Source organism: Stenella coeruleoalba, assembly GCF_951394435.1.
Source record: "Stenella coeruleoalba genome assembly, chromosome: 20".
In the NCBI taxonomy this organism is placed as follows: Eukaryota; Metazoa; Chordata; class Mammalia; order Artiodactyla; family Delphinidae; genus Stenella; species Stenella coeruleoalba.
The window spans coordinates 33970814-33994223 of record NC_137166.1 but is presented as its reverse complement, the minus strand read 5'-3'; the positions used below and the strand labels follow the sequence as shown (position 1 = coordinate 33994223).

Here is a 23410-nt window from a genome sequence, read left to right as displayed (position 1 = left end):
GCGGAGCACAGGCTCTAGAGCACAGGCTCAGTAGTTGTGGCGCACAGGCTTAGTTGCTCCGCGGCATGTGGGATCTTCCCGGACCAGGGCTCGAACCCGTGTCCCCTGCATTGGCAGGCAGATTCTTAACCACTGTGCCACCAGGGAAGCCCCATGTGGTTTGTTTTGATTTATGTGATGTTAACCCAAGGATGCAGGCAGAGGCTTATAATGGGCACGCACCCGGGGCTTGTCCTTTGCACTTCTGCCATCACCTGAGAACCTGCCAGAGGATGATGGGGCAGCTCTGAGCCAGACTAGATGAGCCGACTCCAGTCAAATGAGCAATAAATGCTTCTTGCCGAATGCCTTTAAGGTTTTGAGGGGTTTTTGTTGTTGTTGTTGTTATGTAGCATTGTTGTGGCCAAAGATAACTGATACACGTCTTCAGCACACTGACTCTTAGACAGACTCTCTTCATGGCTCCAACGGCTACCAGTTCTAGAAATTACATGTAGCCAACAATGACTAGATGCAAAAACGTGAAAGGGAGTATCCTTAACTTGGATCCTTTTACCAAAGTAAGGACAACCTCCCCACCAGCCCCCAGCAGACTTCTCAGCCAGCAGTGCATTTCATGCCCACACGTCCCCAGTAAGTGGAGGAGATCAATATGGTTTGGTCAGTCAAAAATCACCCCCTGGGCTGTGGAATGGCCCACTTCTCCTGGAAGGAAAAGGACAAGAAAAATGAGGGTGGGGAATTCCCTGGCGGTCCAGCGGTTAGGACTCTGCGCTTCCACTGCAGGGGGCACAGGTTCGATCTCTGGTCAGGGAACTAAGATCCTGCAAGACCCGCATGACGTGGCCAACAAAAAAAAAAAAGAAAAGAAAAATGGGGGTGAAGAAGGGTATGGTGTGTGATGGGTGGATATGGCTGTGGGGCAGGCAACCAACCATCTCCCACACTCAGCTCCCCCAACTGTCAAGTGGAAACGATTCTATCCACTTCCCCCAGTGAAATGAGAAAGTACAGAAAACAACATAGCAGATATTACGATTGAGTGACTGTAATACAAACAGCCTATATGTCTGTCAAATATTAGTCGTATCTCCTGAAAGAGGCCTCCACTGGATCCTAATGGGGACTAGAAACTGTACTACTCTCTCCCCAGCTCTCCCCCAGTCCCCAGTGGTGAGGGCTCTTGTCTGGTGACCATCTGGTTGAGCTGGGCTGTGTTGCAGTTTGTTCAGCAGGACCCATGGGGTAAGGCCACACCCCCGCTAGCCAGGCAGTTCTCCTTTGACCAGACCCACCTCTCTGTCAATCATCCGCAGAAGAGGCAGGGCCCAGGGAGGCACCAGGAACCGCCTGGCCTTGGCTGGTTGGGACAGGGCCACAGCTGGGGGAAGGGGGGTAGTGCCTGTTCCTGAAGAGGGGGCAGTGGTGGGGCGAGCCCCTGGGGGAGCCCTTATGAATCAAGCACTCTCCTCGGCTATCTATGTCATCAAGAGGTTCCAGGGCTTCCCTGGTGGCGCGGTGGTTGAGAGTCCGCCTGCCAATGCAGGGGATAGGGGTTCGTGCCCCGGTCCGGGAAGATCCCACATGCCGCGGAGCGGCTGGGCCCGTGAGCCATGGCCGCTGAGCCTGCGCGTCCAGAGCCTGCGCGTCTGGAGCCCGTGCTCCGCAACAGGAAAGGCCACAACAGTGAGAGGCCCGCGTACCAAAAAAAAAAAAAAAAAAAAGAGGTTCCAAAGGAGAGGGAATCTCAGGGCACAACAGGCTCTTTAGGGTCTAGCAGTCCTGACCACTCTCCCTCCAGTGTGGACTCTTGGGAATCTAGAAGTTTCTTCACTCGGTTCTGGCAGAAAGTCCTCATAGATGTTCCTCCAGGCTAAAGGCTGGATGTCTGTAAAACTCATTTTTGTATGTGGTTCAGCTCATACCACAGACTGGTGCAAAATAAAGTTTGGGCTGTGGAAGAAGGTTCGTGAATAAAGTCAGCAAAGCCAAACCCTGAAACCATTGTTACAGGTCCCGGTCTCCCCAGTCCCTGGCCCCAACCTCCCCTTCACTGTGGTTTAAGTCAGGGACAAAAGCATAGACTTTTCAGGCTAAGAGGGCTGTTTTGCAGGTCCCTGACCTAACACCTGAGTTTACCTGGTACCTTCCACTCTCCAAGCACTTGCACACACGGACCGACACTGTTTGCCACTCTCAGATATCCGCGGGTGGGGACGGCCTCACAGAGCTTGGAGCGTCCACACAATGGATTTTTTTTTTCAGTAAGTAATAGCTGCTGTTGTTATTATTATTCACAGTATAGTGTAAGGTTCCCCTTCCTCTCCTCCCAACTCTCAAGGATTTGTCTGTTTCTTCATCCTCTCCGATCCACCTTGCCCCTTCCTTTCACCCCCCAGATCACACCTTTTCCGTGCCTCCCGCTAGCCCCGCCTCGGCACCTTCGAAGGGCAGGAAGCTCACAGTGTAGTATTGTGGGGTGGTGGCGAAGCGTGTTTGGGGGCACGCACCAAAAAGGAGGAAACCACTCTCTAGGAACGGACATTGAAACGCTCCGAGGTGTAGGGCTAACAGGAAAAAAAAGCCAAGCCCAGAACAGCGCATGCATGTGCGTTCAAGGATTGCCTCTGGAAGGACACGCTCAAACAGCTGAGTGGCTGCCTCTAGGGAGAGGAAAGGAAGAGCAGGGGTCCCAGGGCAGGAAGGAAACTTACACTGTATCTTAGAGCTTTTTGTACTGTTTGAAAGTTTTCGTCACGTGAAGTTTTTCCCTGTTTAAAAGTGTTTTAACTACCCCTCCTCCGATCTCATTTAACCCTCCCTGTGGGTAGGTGTAGTTACCCCCACTTCAAAGAAGGCTGAGTCCCAGAGAGGCAGAGGGACTGGACCATGGTCCCTGGAAGATTCCAGCCAGGCCTGGACCGGCACCAGCCTCCTCGCTGTCGATCCGGAAGGGATTCCAGAGTCAGCAAGGCAGTCACCTCGAGGGTGAAACCCTCTCTGGCTGGCTTCCCCGACTGCCAGCAGCCTGGCCTGCAGGCGCCCTCCAGTCTGGGCATCCGGGGCTGTGATGCTGCGCCGGAGACAGTGGAGCCCCTAGGAGGCTCCACATCAGAGCTTACTGACGGGGCTCAGCGGCCAGGAGGCCTCATCCTTTCCGCCAGCCCTGTTCCCAGCGCAGTGCATTGCTTGTAAAATACGTTCTTAAAACGCCTGTCATATTTGATCTGATGTTTAAAATTGATTTTCTTTTTGGATGACACACAGTATGAGCCGGCTGCTCGACGATCTCTTACCAACCAGACTCCAGCATGACACATCCGCCACGTGTAGACACTGGGAGCAGGCCCGGACGCAGCGTTCCAGGAAGCCTCCAAACCTGGTGAGAGTGTGGGGCTGGGGAGCTGCCCAGAGGGTTTTCTAAATGCTCACGGCAGCTGCTGGAACGTTGAAACATTCACGCAAGACAGGCAACGCAAAGCCCTAGGAGAAAACAAATCCGAACACATGTTGAGCAGCTGCAAGCTGGGGTCTACACTTGGTGTTGTCACTGTGTCACCTCCTTCACTTTGCGTTAACAGCCGGTGAGGTCGGGCTTTAATGTATTTCTTCTGATTACCAGAATGTGTCTCCCTGAAATGGGGACAAGTCACGTGGTGGTTGAGAGGGATAGTGGGGGCGGAGGGGCGGGACATCGTGGACAAGGGAGATAAGGGAGATGGACTCTCGTGGGAACTCACTGGTTTCTTCAGCAAATATTTGGTGGGAGTCTATGATGCGTCAGACACCACTCTGCGTGCTGTGGATACAACAGAGAACAAAATGCAGAAAAAAAAAAAATCTGCCCTGAGGCACTGGGCACTTTAAACAAAGTGATCAAAGGAGGCTTCAGCAAGGAGGTACCATCAGATCTGAAGGACAAAGGGGCCGGACCTGGAAGGACCAGGGGTATGAAGAGTGGGGATGGGGTGACCCAAAGCAGTATTGGCCCCAAGTCACAGCAAAAATTGTTGCCATCCTGGGATTGGCTGCCCTGGGTCAGGTGCCCACCCCTGGTTCAGTCAGCGGTGTCCAGGGGTCATGTGGCCTCTGGGCGGAGCTGATTCATTGGGAGGGGCTGTGGGCCCCCCCCCCCCCGCCATCCCAGCCAAGAAATAGCAACTTTATTTTACAGTAAGAACCCTCCAAGGGCTTAAATCCCAGACTGCCCTGTCGAATATGGCCCACAGAAACATTTTGTTTGACTTGTTAGTGTGTTGTTTTAATTGAGCCAATTCTTAAAATAGGAAATCTTCTATAACAACTCAGAGTTTTAAAGATCTTCTTGAAAACGATCATCAGGTCTGAAAACTCTGGCACCTCGTTTTTCTGCCAGGTACCAGTGGGCTGGAGTAACCAACCCTTCAGGTGAGACTCTCCCTACTCCACACAACATTTATGCTGCTGCCTGGACCCTGTGGCCATTTGACTGCAACACTGATCTAACAGTTCGTCCAGAGTCACAGAGGGGCTGGTGGGAGCCAGGCAGGGCCTCCTAAGTCCAGGAGCGCTGCCTTGCTGCTGTTGCCTGCAACTGCTCCCAGTTAGCTCTGGCAGCCAGTCCAAGGGTGCCCTGCCTCTGTCCTGCCACCAAAGGACTCCCTGAGCAGACAGCAGAAGGGTGGGCTCCCAGGGGCTCTGCTCTCCCACCTCTGCTGGTGACACGTCATTCTCACTGCCTTAGAGTTGCTCTGAGTCCTTCCCATGAGCCACTAACATTTATTTTTTCAAAAGATTTTCCTGAGCAGAAAGGATGAGAACTCCAGGGATAAGCTTGGGTTTGGGAAGCAGGGCTATGATTATTTCTCTTGGTGTCCCCCAAATGTGAGCACTGTGTGTGGCTCAAAGGACCCATCTGAATGGTGACTGAGTAATGGGCCAACTGCTGCACGCCAAGTCCCAAGGCCTCACAGAGGGACCCGGGCCTTGTCCTGAAGGGACACATTTCCCTCTGGCCAGTGGGCTTCCGGCAATAGGCTAGAGGTGCGGGTTCAGGGGAATGGTGGGGCCGGGGCCTCTGCCTTCCCAGGCAGGTGGGCACAGGGACGGGGGTTGAGGAGGGTGGAGTCTGAGAAGCAGAGCCTCGTCGTTCGGGCAGGCTCTGAACTATTGACCATGGCTGCTCCCTGCCTGGGAGTTTGCAGGCAGCCAGATCAGCTCGGTTCCTGCGGGAGGCCCTAGATCTGTGATAAATGAGGAAGGTTCATTTCCAGGGAGGGAAAGGAGCAGGTCACGGGCAGGTGGGAGGCCTCAGGTACAGTTCAGATGCCCGTCTGCATGCCCTCGGCTTTAGAGCCAAGCCCCACCTTCAGCATGTCTCTCCTTGAGGGAGCAGATGCCGTGGGCTCATAGCTGCCCCCCCATTCCTTCCTGCCTGCCTTTTCTGAGCACCTACTGTGTGCCTGGCACTGAGTCGGACTGCAGGGCTCAGAAGGTAGCCCGTGACCAGTAGTGACACAAACTAATGATATGATTTACGACAGCACAGAGCTGGGGGACGGGACTGACCATCCTGGTGGTCAGGGAAGGCCTCGCGGAAGAAGACACACATTGAAGCTGACGCTTGAAGGATGGAGAGGAGTTGGCCGCACACAATAGAGGAGGGTCGAGCCAGAGGCAGAGCAAAGCATGATGGTCCAAAGGTAAGCCAAGGGATCAAGAGACTGGAAGCAGTCCCTGAGGCTGGCAGCGCATGGCAGGGAAGACCGGGGAAGCAGGTGACCAGTAGGCAGGAAAGGTGGGTGGGGCTTCCCTGAGGCAGGTAAAGACCTGGACTCTGTCCTGAGGCAGCAGGGTCACGCAAAGACTTTTAAGCAGGGGGATTTGGTGGGACTTGTGCTGGGAGAAGGCAATTCTGCTGCAGAGGGAGGGCAAGGTGGAGTCGGGACACTCGGTACAGAAACAGGTCCAGGACTCCGACGTCTGTGCCACCGCCTGGGGCAGCGCGTGCCCACCCCCCCACAGCTCACAAAGTGAGGCCTGTCCCAGCAGGTGACTGCGTGGTGAGGTTTTTCTTAATTCTTCTGTGAAAATCCATCTTCACCCCAGGAAATCAAGTGCCCTTCAAAGGCCCAAGCTGGAGTTCGCCTTAATCTGGGCAGACACAATCTCGTGGCTGCATGTCCAGCTTGTGTCACTTTAAAATTCTCTTTGCTTGAGCCGTGAGAGAGCTGGGGCGGCTGGGCTCAGAGAATCCACAAAGGACCCAATCTGGGCAGGGACTGAGGTCCGGGAAGCTGGCCTCCGGGCCCAAGGAGAACCCACCACTGAAGGCCGGCCCACGAGGAAAACCTAGCACACCACCGGCCCTCGGCATCCTGCTGACCACAGCACTAGTGGCGGCGACTGTGGAGCAGCGGGCCGGGTGTCAGGGAGTGGAGGGGGCCCCCCGTCGCCCAGCACTGCCCGCTGGAGCCATGATACACAGGGCCTTTCGGAGGTTTGCCTCTGTGCCTTCCACACAGGGCAGTGTGGGGGTCTGGAGGTTTCTGAGGCCTGAAGGGTTTCCGCGAGCAGCGGTCAGGCCTAGGGGTGGCTTAAACCCACCCCAAATCTCCCTCCAGCCACCCCAAGTAAATACACAATCAGGTAAAGATGGTGTGTCTTTTTCAGCTGCAAGACAAGCCCCCAGCCCCAAATCCCAGCCAGGCTGCCAACCCGCGAGCTGTCCTGGCTGCCTCTGCTCGGTGACCTGATGCCAGGCTGGGCTGGGGTGCTTGCAGCCAGGCCCAGCCTACGAGGCCCAGCTTGCCCCGAGGTGGCTGTCCGGCACCTCCGACCCCTCCCGCCTTCCTCCTCACAGAACCATTGTGTCCCGGCTTCACAGGTCACAGTCTGCCCCCTTCTGGTAGCTGGAAATTCTCAGGAAGACACCGGCTGGCAGAAACTCCAGCGCAGATGATGGGGGTGAAGGTGCCAGGCTGAACCCGCCTTGGCATGGCCTCCTGGGTGCCCCTCCCAAGCCCTGACCGAGGTGGGCCCAGCCTCCCTTCCACAACAAGGGCCTCAAATGCATGCCTTTGACCTTCCCTCCAAATGGCATTATGCAAGGGTCACAGGAACAGGATGGAAAGGAGTGACACTCTCCATCTTGAAACTGGTGTCCCGTTACCAGGCCAGGCTGCCTTCAGTGACCTATAAATTAAATTTGAAAAAGTAAAATGCTAATTACCCTGCCATAGTTAAACTTCACTGTTGTGTGTGCATTGGGAGCATTTGTTTGTTGTATCTTCATGTTAAGCATACAACAATGGTAGAAATTTGTTTTAATGCTTCTTCACTTTTTAACATATGGAAGCTTCAAAACTGGAAATGGCCTGGCCTTGCACACCACCCAGGACCAGATCCCAACTGAGACATGAGGATGGAGGGCCTTCATCTCAGGGAGGTCTGGAGGCTGGCATAGGTTCTGAGTTGCCTCTGCATTCTCAGATACAGCAGAGCCTAAAAGCTAAGACCAAGGGCTCTGGGGTCAGCAGATCTGGGCTCTAGCGCAGCCTTCTCCACTGACCAGCTGTGAGGCACTGGGCAAGTGCCTTCACCTCATTGTGCCTCCGTTTCCTCATCTGTAAAATGGGGCTAATAACGCTGCCTTCCCCATCTAGTAGCAGAGTGGATTAAGTGAGATTGCACACGTATAGTATGTAGCCCAGTGAACAGGGGCCTGTTTTAGCCCCACCTGCTGGCCGCAGGAGTTGCTTTCACAGACACTCCAGGGCCCAGCTCATTATCTACCTGCCACGGGTAGGGGCAGCTGGAGCTCAAGGAGGCCTAAGCAAATCACTGAATAACTGCAGTGCCATCACGCCTTCCTTTATTTCTGGACTCCAAGTCCAGGGCTCTTCCCTTGTCCCATGCCTGCCCGTGTCCAGATTTGCAGGTGACTGGTCTCCTGTTGGGCTGCTTTCCTTTCTCCATTTCCCCTGAGCACCTGGCAAGTGGCAGGCAGGATGCCGCAGCCTGCAGGGGAGGGAGGGCCAGACTGGGCTCCAGCGCCGGCGGGTCTCACATTCTCTTGGAGGAGACAGACGGACGCCCAAGCAGCGGCATAGCGGGTAGGTGCTGGTCAGTGCTACCACAGGACAGGGCTGCAGGCAGGTAACGGGGCTCAGAGGGATTCACAAGTCAGCCCCAGGTGTGAGTGTTAGGGAGTTAGAAGGGAGTTCGGAGGGAGGCTTGTGTTCTAGGAAAGAGTGAAAGGCGTGGTCCCAGATTCTTTCCTCAGAGTCTGGAGTCCAGAACGAGGTCTGCTGCATACAGCCCTCTGCAGTGTTCTTAGGGGATGTCTGTTTAGGCTCTTTCAAACATCAAACTGGATTAAATATAAATGGGGATTTATTGGCTCACGTCACTGGAAATGCCAGGGCATGGCTGCTTCCAGTACAGTATGACTCAGAGCCTCAGACAACCATATCACACCCCAGTTTCTCTCCCACCTCCTGTCTGTGCTCTCCTCTGTGGTGCCTTCATTGCAGGTAGGCTCCCCAGCCCCTCCCCCAGGTGCCTCCCTCCCAATTCCAGCTCTAGGATGACACCCTGAGTTTGGCAACCCCACTAGAAAGGGCATGCATGCAGGGGTCCAAGGACGTTCTAGCAAAAGTCCTGAAGAGGACTCTCATTGGACCAGCTGGAGACCCAGGCCCATCCTTGAACCAATTACAGAGGCCAAGCCAGTGGGATTACTGATTGGTCAAGCCAAAGTCACGTGACCACCTCTGCTGCCCTAGGCTTGAGAAGTCTGTTCCTTGGGCTGAGAGTTGGGAAAGGATAGCTCTTCCAAGGGATATCAAGACAGTGTGAGCCAAAGATCACCCCAGGTGAAAACAACAGGTGTGTACTGCAAAAATGGATGTTTTGGATAGCCTCAGGTGTTTTGGGGGGAGGGCTTTTTGGCTGTTTCGTGTCTGGAAGCTTCTATTTTATGCCAAACAAACACAGAGTAAAGGTACTAGCACCAGTCTGCAGGCCTGTGGACTGGAGAGTCCTATGGGCCCTGCCCTGGCTGCTAGGAAAAGACCCAGAGTGGAGAGGAGCTGCCACTGCTGACTCTGCAGTCCCAGAACACCAGTCTTTTACCTCAAGAAGATATGGGGTAGCCCTGACACCCACAGCTCCGCAGACAGCCAAGGTCTTAGCTCCCAGCACCCTACCCCTGGCAACCTGTGACCACCAAGCTCCAACAGAGATACATCTTCTATTCCAAGAAGCAGTTCAAGGTGCACTGAGTTTCTAAGAAAAAGAATGACCTAAGGTGCGTATTTTCTTCCAAGATATCTTAAGTATACTGAACTAGTATGTGTTTCACAAATATCGTGCACTTCCATGGGGCTGATGGGTCTTTCCGTCCTCAGACCCTCCTCTCCCAACAGTATTTCTCAATAGGTGAGAGAGATGAGAGCTTAGGAGCAAAGTAGGGTATAATTTTTTAAAAGTGATTGTTATGATTGTCCATGTGGAAAACCAAAAGAATTGACAAGGAAAAAAAAAAAAAACTCCTGGAACTAATAAGCAATTATAACAAGGTTGTAGGATATAAGGTTAATATACAAGCCAATTACTTTCCTCTATACCAGCAATGAACAAGTGGAATTTGAAATTAAAAGCACAATACCATTTACGTTAGCAGCTTCCCCCAAAAGAAATACTTTGATATGAATCTAAAACAATATGTATAATATCTATATGAGGAAATCTATAAAACTCTGATGAGAGAAATCAAAGAAGAACTAAATAAATGGGGAGACATTCTGTGTTCATAGACAGAAAGACTAATATTGTCCATATGTCAGTTCTTCCCAATTTGATCTACATATTCAATACAATCCCAATCAAATCCCAGGAAGAATTTTGTGGATATCAACAAACTGATCCTAAAGTTTATATGAAGAGGCAAAAGACCCAGAATAGCCAACTTAGTATCAAAGGAAGAAGAATAAAATTGGAGGATGGACACTACTCAACTTGAAGATGTACTATAAAGCAATAGTAACAGTGTGGTACTTGCAAAAGAATAGACAAATAGATCAATGGAACAGAATAGAGAGCCCAGAAATGTACCCACATAAATACAGTCAACTGAGCTTTGACGAAGGAGCAATACAGTGAAGAAAAGACAGTCTTTTCAACAAATGGTTCTGGAACAAATGGATATCCACATGCAAAAAAAAAAAAAGAATCGAGATACAGATCTTTCTTAAACCCTACAAAGATGAACTCCAAATGAATCACAGGGGCTTCCCTGGTGGCACAGTGGTTGAGAGTCCGCCTGCTGATGCAGGGGACACGGGTTTGTGCCCCGGTCTGGGAAGATCCCTCATGCCGCGGAGCGGCTAGACCCGTGAGCCATGGCTGCTGAGCCTGCGCGTCCAGAGCCTGTGCTCCGCAACGGGAGAGGCCACAACAGTGAGAGGCCTGCGTACCGCAAAAAAAAAAAAAAAAAATGGATCACAGACTTAAATGTAAAATGCTAAACTATAAAACTTCTAGAAGAAAACATAGGAGAAAATCTTGATGACCTTGGGTATGGTGATGACTTTTTAGATACAACATCAAAGGTACAATTCATGAAAGAAAGAATTCATAAACTGAATTTTATTAAAATTAAAAACTTCTGCTCTGCAAAAGATAATGTCAACAGAATGAAAAAACAAGCCACAGAGTGAGAGAAATATTTACAAAAGACACAGCTCATAAAGGACAGTTATCCAATATGTACCAAGAACTCTTAAATCTCAAAACCAAGAAAATAAACAACTCAATTAAAAAATGGGCCAAAGACCTTAACAGACACCTCAGTAAAGAAAATATACAAATGGGAAATAAATACATGAAAAGATGTCTATCATACTTCCTGATTTTAAACTGTGTTACAAAGCTACAGTAATCAAAACAGTATGGTACTGGAATAAAAGCAGACATATAGACCAATGGAACAGACTCAAGACCCCAAAATAAATCCATGCATATACTAATATTTGACAAAGGAACCAAGGCTACTCAATGGAAAAAGGATAGTCTCTTCAATAAATAAGGTTCAGACTGGATAGTCACATGCAAAAAAGAATGAAATCAGACCCGTGTATTACACCCCTCACAAAAAATTAACTCAAAATGGATTAAAGACTTGTAAGACTATGTAAGACCTAAAATCATAAAATTCCTAGAAGGAAACAGAGAAAAAACTCCTTGACATTGGTCTTGGCAATGATTTTTTGGACATGACAGCAAAAGCAAAGAAATGAAAGCAAAAACAAACAAGTGGAAAAACATCAAACTAAAAGGCTTCTGCCCAGCAAAAGAAACAATCAATGGAATGAAAAGGCAAACTATGGAATGGGTGAAAATATTTGCAGATCATATCTGCACCCCCATGTTCGCTGCAGCATTATTCACAATAACCAAAACATGAAAACAACCTAAGTGTCTATCAATGGGTAAATGGATAAAGAAAATGTGATATAGATGAATTTTTCCACATATATCAGAATATTCCATATGCATAATGGAATATTACTCTGCCATAAAAATGAAGGAAAACCCTGCCATTTGCAACAATATGGATGACCCTTGAGGGTATTATGCTAAATGAAATAAGTCAGAGAAAGACAAGTACTGTATGATGTCACTTATACAGGCATACTTCAGAGATATTGCACGTTTCATTCCTGACCACCACAATAAACTGAATGTTACAATAACACAAGTCACAGGAAAATTTTGGTTTCCCAGTGCATATAAAAATAATGTTTACATTCTACTGTAGTGTAGTAAGTGTGCAATAATAGCAATGATGTCTTAAAAGATGTACATACCTTAATTTAAAAGTACTTTATTGCTAAAAAATACCATCATCTGAGCCTTCCACAAATCATAGTAGTAATATCAAAGATCACTGATCACATATCACCATATCAAATACAGTAATAATGAAAAAGTTGGAAATACTGCAAGAATTACCAATATGTGACACAGATACACTGAGTAAACACTTTTGGAAAAATGGCACTGATCGCTTGATGCAGGGTTGCCACAGACCTTCAATTCGTAAAAAATGCAATATCTGCAAAGGGCAATACAGTGAAGCACAATAAAATGAGGTGTGCCTGTATGTGGAATCTAAAGAAACCAAACTTACAGAAAGAGAGAGTAGACTGGTGATTGCCAGGGCCTGGGGGTTGGGGGGAAATGGAGAGACAGTGGTCAAAGGGTACAAACTTCCAGTTATAAGATGAATAAGTTCTGGGGATCTGATGTATTGCATGGTGACTATAATTAACCATATTGTAATATATACTTGAAAGTTGCTAAAAGAGTAGATCTTAAATGTTCTCACCACACACACACACACACACACACACACACACACACACACACATACCAAGGTAACTACGTGAGGTGATGAATGTGTCAATTGACCTTACTGTGGTAACCATTTCACAGTATATACATAATCAAATCATCACCGTAAACGTACACAATGTTATCGGTCAATTATGTCTCAATAAAGCTGGAAAAAAAGAAAAGATGCTCTACATCATATGTCATCAGGAAAATGAGAAATAAACCAATGAGATACCACAGCACACTGGTTAGAATGGCCAAAACACCGTTGAGCAACAGGAACTCTCATTCATTGCTGGTGGGGATGCAAAATGGTACAGCCACTTTGGAGGACAGTTTGGTGTCATCTTACGAAACTAAACATACTCTTACCATACGATCCAGCAATAACATTCCTTGGTATTTATCAAAGGAATTGAAAACTCTTCTCCACAATCTAAAACAACAACAAAAAAAATGGTACCGACGAACCTAGAGGCAGGGCAGGAATAAAGACGCAGACATAGAGAATGGACTTGAGGACACGGGGTGGGAGGGGGAAGCTGGGGTGAAGTGAGAGTAGCATCGACATATATACACTACCAAATGTAAAACAGTTGGCTAGTGGGAAGCAGCAGCATAGCACAGGGAGATCAGCTCGGTGCTTTGTGATGACCTAGAGACGTGGGCTAGGGAGGATGGGAGGGGGGCTCAAGAGGGAGGGGATGGGGGGACTTGTGTATGCATATGGCTGATTCGCTTTGTTGTGAAACAGAAACTAACACAGTATTGTGAAACAATTATACTTCGATAAAGATCTATTACAAAAAAAAAACACCACACATGGATGTTCATGGCAGTTCTATTCATATTTGCCAAAACTTGAAGCAACCAAGATGTCCTTCAGCAGGTAAATGAATAAATCAACATCCAGACAATGGAATATCATTTAGCACTAATAAGAAATGAGCTATCAAGACATGAAAAGACATGAAGGAAACTTAAAGCATATTACTAGGTGAAAGAGGCCAGTCCGAAAAGGCTACATACATACTGTATGGTTCCAACCATACGACATTCTAGAAAAGGCAAAACTATGGAGACAATAAAAGGATGAGGGGCTGCAGGGAGGGAGGGATGAACAGCCATAGCACAGGTGATCTCTAGGGCAGTGAAACTATTCTGGATGATATCATAATGGTGGATACATGTTGTTATACATTTGTCCAAACTCGTTTAATATACAACACCAAGAGTGAACTGTAATGTAAACTCTGGACTTTGGATGATAATTGTGTCAATATAGGCTCATCACTTGTAACAAATGTGCCACTCTGGTTCAGGATTTTGAGAGGGGGGAGGCTGTATTACATGGGAGCAAGGGGTATATGGGAAATGTACCTTCTGCTCAATTTTGCTATTAACCTAAAACTGCCCGGAAATATAAAGTCTATTAAACAACAACAGCAATCATTTGTGTTACCTATCATGGTTCTGGGGCTTGACTGGGCTCCACTAGGCAGTTCTCACTCAGGGTCTCCAACACGGAGATGGGGACTGGGGCTGGAGTCACCTCCAAGGCTTCCTCACTCACATGTGATGCCTTAGGTTCGCTGGGACCTCAGCAGGGGCTGTCAGCCCACACATCTCCACGTGGCCTCTCCACGTGCCCTGGGCTTCCTTGAAGCATGGCGGTTGTGTTCTAAGGGCGAATATGCCAGACGGGGAGGCAGGAAGGACAGGAGGGGAGCCGGTGGAAGTTTCATGACCTACCTCCGGAAGGCATGGAGAGTGTCAAGGTCATATTACGAGAGAACACATAGGATGGGAGACAGTCATGACTCTCTACAAAATACAATCTGCCCCACTGACCTGCCTTCTGGTGTGGCCGAGGCCAAGGTGCCAGCTGGGACGTGGTCACGGGTTTGTTTCCCGTTCTCCTGGGAACTGTGCACCTCCTGTCTACCTGACGCTGGCCCAGGTGCTTCAGGCCATTAGCCCTGCTCCCCAGGAACTCCCCAAGGAGAGCAGGATGAATTCTCCTTTTCCAGATACAAAAACTAGAGCATGCCCTGGGTCTCAGAGGTTGGGACTGTTTGCTGCAGAGGAAAGCTGGGCCCCTGAGCCCGAGGCCACGCCCTCCTCTAACTGCTGGGCCACTCTCTGCCTCGCCTGCCCATGTGACCATGGTGCCAGCCACCCCACGACCCCTTGTTCCCCTGCCACCTCCCTGGTGCTGCCTCCCCAAGGCCCTTCCTTGGGCTCCCCGACGTCCCCGCTCAGTCTCCATCCAGGGCCTGGTACCCTCAGCCCCTCGCTCAGAGATGGGGAGCAGCGCCCAGGCTTATTTATGGTCCAGCACTCCCTCTCTGGTCAAGTGCGGGCCTGTGCTGTGCCTCAGCCCTCGTGCGGAGGCCCCACGGTCTCCTCGCCACGGTCAGCTGCTACGTCCTCCCAAAAGCTCCTCCGCCCATGACAACAGGTCGCCAGGCCCATGACGCATGGTAAACCTGCGGTAGCCATCCACACGCAGCCACGTCCTCATGGCGGACTAACTTCAGGGGACAAGGACATCCCTCGTCTCCTCCCACATCCCCTGGCACACAGGTGCACTCATCTACTGAATGAGTGGGTGAATGGATGAACGGACAAGGTCTTAAAGAGTGGAGCCGGTCCACTCGTCGAGGGTACTAAGAGTTACTGCCACTCCCAGCCACACCGCCCACAGGTCGCTCCCAGCTGGGCCCAAACCTGCCGGCCGCTTTCTTCGAGGCTTACAATTGCGGACTTGGTGGAGCTGCCCGCCGCCCCTTCCCCCTTGCCAACCCCACCTGTCTCCACCCCACTCCCAATTCTCTCCCCGCTTGGCCACAGCGCAGCCACATGAAGATCAAGTCACCTCGCAGCCAGGATTTTTAAAGTTAGTGTTTGTTCCTTAGGCATGCATAGACTGAGCACTTCAAAATATAAAAAGAAGACAAGACGACAGAATGAAATTTACCCATATGGCTCTGAGATAATTACTATGAACATTTCTGTATATTTTCTTTCAGCATTTTTCAAAGCATACATATTTAACACAGTTGAAACCACCCTGCATATGTACATTGTAACCTATTTTTTCAAATCATTCGAGTATAAATCCTATCATCTGCTCCATAAATTTAACATGTTTTAGTGGTTGTATAATCTATTTTCATGAACAAGCCACAATTTAAGCCATTCTTCCAGAGCTGGTCATTTGTTTGCTTCTCACTTCTTCATGTGATGCTGTGAGGAAGTCATGGGCTTCAAGTCTTTGCCCGCCCAGCATTCACCCTTCTTTTGGCAGAAGCATCCCAAGTATCCCCGGGGAGCCCCTCCTGCCTCACAGTGTGGTCCAGGTGGAGATGGTCTTATTCCCCAGCACTGGGAGGGGGCGTGTGACCAAGGTTCAACCAATCAGCTTCTTCCATCCCTCTGGCAATAGGGATGGGGTCCAGGACAGGCATGTGGCCCTCTCAGAGCCAGAGACTCAACTCTAGGACAGATGTGACCTCTTGTGAAGAGAGGCCTTCTGGTCCTGTCCACTGGTGTCCTGGTAGGTTAAGATGAAAGTTTGGAGCTGCCGGTATGTATCTTGCCACCAAGAGAAGAGCAAACAGCAGCACGTGATCCCTGAATCCAGCTATGCCTAACGCTGGGCTCCTTGACTTTTTATGTCACAGGAGCTAATAACTTCTCATGTTTACTTCAGTCAGTTTGAGCTGGGTTTCTGACCTTAAGTCCTATTACTGATTTATCAGAGGCATTTTCTTTCCTTTTTTTTTTCAGAAACATTTTCATCCACACTGCAAATCCTTCGTTTCCTTAAGAGATGGACCCAAAAGTGGAAATTGTGGATCAAAGCAGAATGTTTTTAAAGCTGCTAATATGTACCGATGGAAGTCTATGACTATTGATCCTCCCTTACGGGTAGGGAGAGATGCCACACTGTGCTCCCAGCATGCCCCCTGCGTGTTTGGAAACAACCAGGCTGAACGCTGCGGCTGAAAGAGGCTTCGGCAAGAAACTCAGTGTCCAAATGCCCAGCGTGCCGGTGATGATGCAGTGTAGAGTAGACACGTGGGGCTGGGAGAGGAGAGACCAGGCAGCCCTGGAGGCTGCTTCCAGGTGGATGTTGAAGCAACGCCTGGATCATGAGTAGAGTAAGGGAGACTTGAAAGGCAGGCGGGTCGGTACCAGGACGTGACAGTCCCCAGAAACCACTCAGCAAGTCACTCTGTGCTGCAGTCACAAACTGCAGCCTTCCAACATGGTTATTCCTCCTCTGCTAAGCTCTCTTGCTCGAGTTTTTGGAGTGGCCCAGAATCCTTCTCTCCCTGGAATTGAGAGCCTAAGATGAATTCTCGGTGAGCGAGGACATTTATTTCTAGGGAAATTCGAGATGCAGTAGTCATTCAGCCAAATCCCTCCTGAAGGAGAGGATGCCAGGAGACGTTGAAATGTGATTCGGGATCATCAGAACCATCCACAGGAGTCACAGGAGGGCTGAGCCTGCCCGCTTCTCTGCCTGTTTTGAAAAGAAAAGCCTGGGATGTGGGATGCCTGCCGCTCCCCCAAGCCCGTGGCTGGCAGTAGGGGGCTTCTTCCTGCTGTATCGCCATTCAGCAGGTGCCTGTCGGTTATGTAACTGCGCTCCTCCCTCAGAGGACAGGCCACGAGCTCAGCAAAATCCCTTTGCTGGTTACTGTTTGCCCCCCGCACACACCAGCCTGCTCTGTGCCGGGAGTGAACACACCGCACCCCCCGGATTTCCAACCGCCCAGCCGTCATTCCTGGGTGGTGCGATGTGGAGCAGACACGCTGGGGCTGGGTGGAGGCCGGGGCCACTTTCGGTTCTGGCAGGGGCTGCCTCCCTCTGTCGAAGGCCACAGCTCCCAGCGACCCCGCCCCCGCGGCTCCCGCTTTCCCTGAGCTCCACTAACTCCACTGCCTCTCCGGTCCCTCCAGGCCCAGCGGTGGCAACAGCTGTGCGTTGTTCACAATCCCCAAGCACCTCACCATCCTTTGTGGGGTTCTCACATCTCTGGAATGAGTCCCTTCATTAGACTATCTTCAGTTAAAACCCTCTGAATGTGCCGTGTGTGTCCTGACATCAAAACAGCTCAAACGTTCCAGAATTCTAACATGCAGAACTCGACGTCTTAGAGATGATGTAATACTTTCTCATGGTTCAGATGGGAAAACTGAGAACCAGAGGAAAAGGGACTGTCCCGCGATCACACAGGATAGCTTACAGGCAAAGCCAAAGTGAGACATGAACCCACCCCCCGGGGTCCTCCTGTTCATGGCACCGGAGTCACACTGCGGGGTTTGCAGTTCGGTTACTTATTAGCTGTGTGATCTTGCCCAAGGGACCTAACCTCTCTGAGGTGATAACATGTACCCACGTCAGAAGGCAATTGGGATGATTAAATAAAATGATATACATGAGCACTTAATGCGGTTTATACACATGACTAGGAGCTGTCATCATCTTAGGAGCTTGGTATTGAGGTCTGTCGGTGGCAGGGTGAGAATGACTGGCATGGGGTGCCCCTTTTGGCAATGAAACTGGCCACTTAGAAAACAAATAGACAGGGAATTCCCTTGGGGGTCCAGTGGTTAGGATTTGGTGCTTTCACTGCCACGGCCCGGGTTCAATCCCCGGTCGAGGAACTAATAAGATCCAGCGAGCCTCCTGGTGCGGCCAAAACAAAAAACAAACAAAAAAACAAATAGACAGACAAAACAATGGAGACGCATAAACCAGGCGGCTTGCCGCGGAGAAAGAAGAGCACGGGCTCTGAGAAGGCCCTCCTCTTCTCTTCTCTCCCTGGATCTGTCCGTGACTAGGACCTCCGCGAGGTCAGGGACCACTGTCCCAGCAATACCCGCGTCTCCTGGCTGAAGAGTGACTCCACATGTGCCTGCTAGCTCCTCTTTCTGAAGATACAACTTGGAAACGTGTATATTTAAAAGCCTTTAAAAGCGAGCACCCCCATCAACCCCAGCTATAGGAATTTATTACAAGGAGATAACCAGCAAGAGCACAAGACGGGAGAAAACGCACACACAAACGCACAGTCTTATAATGGAACACTGCACAGCCACTAAAGAGAGTAACTAGATCCATATTCATTCATATGCAGAGTGGCTTGTTAAGTGAAAAAGTAGATGATGAAATAATAGCAAGCACTTGCTATGTGCCAGGGGCTATTCTAAGCTCTTTACCCAGAGTGATTTATTTCATTTTTTATTACAACTTTACTTTCACTGTCCTCATTTTGTAGATGAGAGATGAGGCAAGGAGAGCTAAGGTCTTGGCCAGGCCACATAACTGCTAAGTGGTGGAACGGGGCTCAGAACCCAGGCAGTGTGGCTCCAAAGCCCGTGTTCTTACCGGCTTCCCAATGCAAATGATACGATACCATCCACAGCAAAGCAGAAAGGAACTTTAAAGGACAGTCACCCAGCTATTCACATTGATTATGGGACTGGAGATTAAGCTTTAATTTGCCACGTGAATGACACTTACTAAATCTATCTCTTCTTATTTTGGTGCTTACAAAATGTACATTCTCTTTGATTGACTCAAGAATTCTATTTCTCAGAATTTATCCTCAGCAAATTATAAAAGCGATGCCAGCAAAGACGCATGAAGAAAAATGTTTATCACAAGATACTATAATAACAGAAAATTAAAGCCACAGTAAATGTCCAACAAGGGATTGGTTCAGTAAAATGTGCTACTACATATGGTAAAGGAATAAAGACTGACGTGGTGAGATGTTTATGCTCTACTGAGGAGTGACAGAAACAGTAAGCCACATTCGTAAAGTAAAGCCATAAATGTGCAGAGGGAACGTGTGAAAGGAGATGTAAGGGGCACAGGCGGCACCTCAGGGTTTGAAATCGTGCATTTTTTATTTGTGATCTTTCTGAATCTTCCGGGTTTTCTGCCTTGAGTGTATATTACTCCTATACTAGTAAAAAAACTGTTATTTTTATAAAACAGTTGTCACTCTTACCCTGCTCAGGTATCGGATCTGAGACAACAGAATCCCCGGGGGTTACAAGGCGCTTCGTCGTGATTCTTAGGAGAGATGATGCAGTGTTCTACTAGCAAGAAAACCTCCCATTAAATTAATCTCTACCTAACAGTCAGCCTCTGCCAGAGGAATATGAGGAAACAGTCCAGATGCAGAGAGCAGCTAAGGTGCCTTCTTAAGGGAGTAGCTTGAAGTCTCTCCTGCGGCCGGAGGAGAGAGCACGCCAGCCAGGCGGCCCCTCTCTGGTCCAGCAGACAGAGCGGGGAGTGCAAAAGGTCAATCAAATAAGGATGCGCAATTCAAACATTTACTTTTCAAACATCTTCAGAAAGTTTATCATACACAAACAAGCACAGGAGAGAGAAGAGGGTTCACGTTCAAGCCAATTCATTTGCCCAGCGGCCCCGGGGAACACAGGCATCATAGAGTGCGTGGACCACAGAGGCCGAGGGGGTGGTTCCCTTTGGCAGCCAAATAGCCTGGCTGGCAGGGCAGGTTCAGAAGCTTTGGGGGGTTGGCTATGAAAAGTACTATGGAATAAGTATAACCAGAGACATCACAAGAAAAGTTACGATGCCAAATGAGCACAAGAGTAGCCTACACTGGGGAAATAATTCAAGGAAAATTTCAATGTTTCCAGAATAGTCCATAAGCAACTCATGCAATGTACTTCAACAAATACTCCGATGATACAGCCAAGAGAGGCAGGCATTAAGGAAAACTGCAAAAGACTGTGCCAGCAATGCTTCTTTGGAATCTTAATTGACAGTTCTGATTTTTTTTTTCTTTTACAAAACATTTTCCCATAAGGGAAGAAAATTACCCTCGATCTCAGTCTTGAGCAGAGAAATCAGGAAATGTTAACTGAGCATCTAGTATACACATGACAGAATGCCAGACAATCACTCAGAGCAGCAAATCTCCCAGCTCTTTAGGACATATGATCAAGGCTATCGAGGGAAGAGAGTTCAAAGGCTCCTTGGCTTAGATAAAATCATGTGACAAGTGTCCATTAGGCACCTGTTGGGTTCCAGGCAGAAAAAGGCAGACAGCATAGTCCTGTCAGCTGGGGGCTCATAGTCTTCCAGGGAGACAGACACGCGGACCCTTGATGGCATCGATGAGATAAATGCTGTTACCGAGGGCATTCCAGGAACTACAGAAACTAGGGAGGACATGTCACCTTGGGTAAAGTCTGAGAAAACTTCCAAGTGGATAGGACATTGAGTTGCATCTGAAGAGGCGAAGAGGAATTCAGTGGGTACACTGAGGACTGAGGGTGTGGGGGTCAGGGAGGAAGCTGTAGCACAGGACTCACATGGACAGAGGTAAGACCCGCGGCTAGAGAGGTGAACACGAGCCTGAGCATGGAGGTCTCTGGAAGCTGGGCTTAGGAGTACAACTTTGGCCCCTGGCCCAGGGCTTCTCAAAGCTGCAAATTCACACACACACACACACACACGCACACACACAGAAATGAGAAACACACCACATGCAAAGTTAAATCACTATCACTTTGGTTGTTCTGTCACCATAGCAAACCAAACAGAAATGCTGGCACTGGAATCACCCAACAGGATCAGTTAAATGTAGTGATCCAGTATAAGCTTACATTAAAAATGTCTTGAAGCTTATCATTAAAACTGAAACACACACACACACACACACACACACACACACACACACACACACACAAACAAAAAACTGAAACACAAGATCAAAAGATCCTTGTAGAACTCATCACTTTGAAACAATTCCGAAGACTCCCAGGGGTCTGTGCCCCTAATCTGAGAAACACTCCTGTGGGCAATGCAAGGTTTTAAGTGTTTATCTGGGGTAGGGGGAGCACAAGGGTGACTGAATTAGATTTACACCGTCTGCAGAACACTAAATCAGTGTTATAGAAAAATGACACTGACAGGAGTCAGGAGGACTTGGAGTGAGGGCACCAGTGAAGGGATAACTCTAACCGTGGTGCAGGCCTGACAGGCAATAAGGAGGGGGAAGGGAGGCTGCCCTTCCTGGACATCCTGTACGCTCAAGGCCAGGAGCTCCATGCCGTGGAGACTGAGGACAGTGGGGCCCCGCCCTCCTACAACCTGGAGTCTAGCTGGAGACCTAAGACATGCGGCTCACCAAAGAAAAGATTTAATAAATCATTCCAAAAAACAACTTCAATGTCCATCAGTGAGCATATGCATAAAGAAAATGTGGTTACACACATACACATTTTTTCCCTTAAAAAAGCAGGAAATCTTGCCATTTGCTACCACGTGCATGAACTTGCTAAGTAAGTCAGACACAAGAATATGTGCTACATGATCCCACTTATATGAGAAATCTAAAATAGTCAAACTCACAGAAGCAGAAAGTAGAATGGCAGTTATCAGGGGCTGGGGGAGGGGGAATCGGGGAGGTGTTGATCATAAGGTACATCATTTCACTTGTGCAAGATGAATAATTCCTGAAGATCCACTGTACAGCATAGTGCCTGTAGTTAACACTGTATTGTATACTTAAAAATGTTCAAGAGGGTAGATCTTATGTTTAATGTTCATCTCAAAAGAAAAAAAAGAGGGAAGGAGGAAACTTCTAGAGCTATGGATAAGTTCAGAGAATTGCATATGGTGATCATTTCATGGGTGTACACTTACCTTCAAACTCCTTAAGACATATACATTAAATATATACAGGGCTTCCCTGGTGGCGCAGTGGTTGAGAGTTCGCCTGCCGATGCAGGGGACACGAGTTCGTGCCCCGGTCCGGGAAGATCCCACATGCCGCGGAGCAGCTGGGCCCGTGAGCCATGGCCGCTGAGCCTGCGTGTTCGGAGCCTGTGCTCCGCGACCGGAGAGGCCACAACACTGAGAGGCCCACGTACCAAAAAAAAAAAAAGGGGGCAACCAGTATATAAAAGCTAGAAGTTTTCATTGGCTTTTAACATACATATAATTGAACAACTTCAAGATTCAAAGTCTACAACAATGACCTTCCACAAACATCCAGTTTGGCACAAAAAGACTCCAAACGTGCAAAAAGCATCAATGGGACCATGTATGGGACAGAAGGGATGCCATGTTTGTACTGACTGCCTGGACATCAGTGCTGCAAGCCAGACAGGGGCCTTGGTCCTTGGAGGGGAGTGAGGCTGCTGTCTGCGTGCAGCTACCTTGTTCTCCTGGCTCAGAGAAGCTTTCCTTAGTTCAGCAAAGACACGGGTTGAACTGTCTGCTTGTGCAGCGCCGACTGCAAAAGAACTACAAAGAGGAGGAATACAGCAGTGTTGATTTATGTCCCTTCCCTGGTCTGCAGAGCACCCAGCTTGACCAGAGTCCTCTAGTCACACCCACCTTTGCAGGCTGGATCAGATTAACCAAGCTGCAGCATCAGCAGACAGCTGTGCAGTTCTTGGGAGTGTCCAAAAGATTTTCATTCACATTATCTCATTTAATCCTGGTGACAACCGTCATTTTACAAAGGAGGAATAGGGGACACCTAGCCCCACCCCACCTGCACTGAGTCATAAACACTTTTCACCTGAAGGTCCCTCTCTACTGGGAGATTCCAGTGCCTCCCCCCAGCCCCCAGGCACCCAAATACTTGATTTCCTCCAAGGCCAGCTCTTCCATTAGGCCTCTGGGGCTACACCTGAGTCCTACGTTACCTGCAGTCACTCGATCCCCTCTGAATTTCTAAAGACCTTACACTGTGACGAATCAGAACAGGTAAGAGATGTGAATACGCTTTTGGCCTTTTGTCAAAGGGGGCTGTGGATGGAAGAATGCGGCTGAAATCCAAGCAAAAACATGCAATTTTTTGAAAGCAACCTCAATTTGATACTGTTCATGTGCTGCTGGGATTGTGTGGTGGTGAAGAGCATGGAGTGTGGTGTCACACAGCTGGTGTGCAGTCTCGGTTCCGCCAGGTACCACCGTGTGACCTTGGGCAGGTTAACCACCCTCTGATCCCTGGGTGACTCA

General features: G+C 49.1%; 1 long non-coding RNA gene across 2 annotated transcripts in view; it reads right to left on the bottom strand.

Moving 5' to 3' along the window:
* Positions 1-23410, bottom strand: part of LOC307179230 — a 97695-nt gene that overhangs the window by 28592 nt on the left and 45693 nt on the right. The window contains exon 3 of one of the 2 annotated variants that reach the window (XR_013825346.1): positions 3297-3483. This is a non-coding gene — a long non-coding RNA (uncharacterized lncRNA). Of the gene's footprint in view, positions 1-3296; positions 3484-22382; positions 22688-23410 lie in introns of those variants that run through there. The other variant, XR_013825347.1, reaches the window with a different exon arrangement.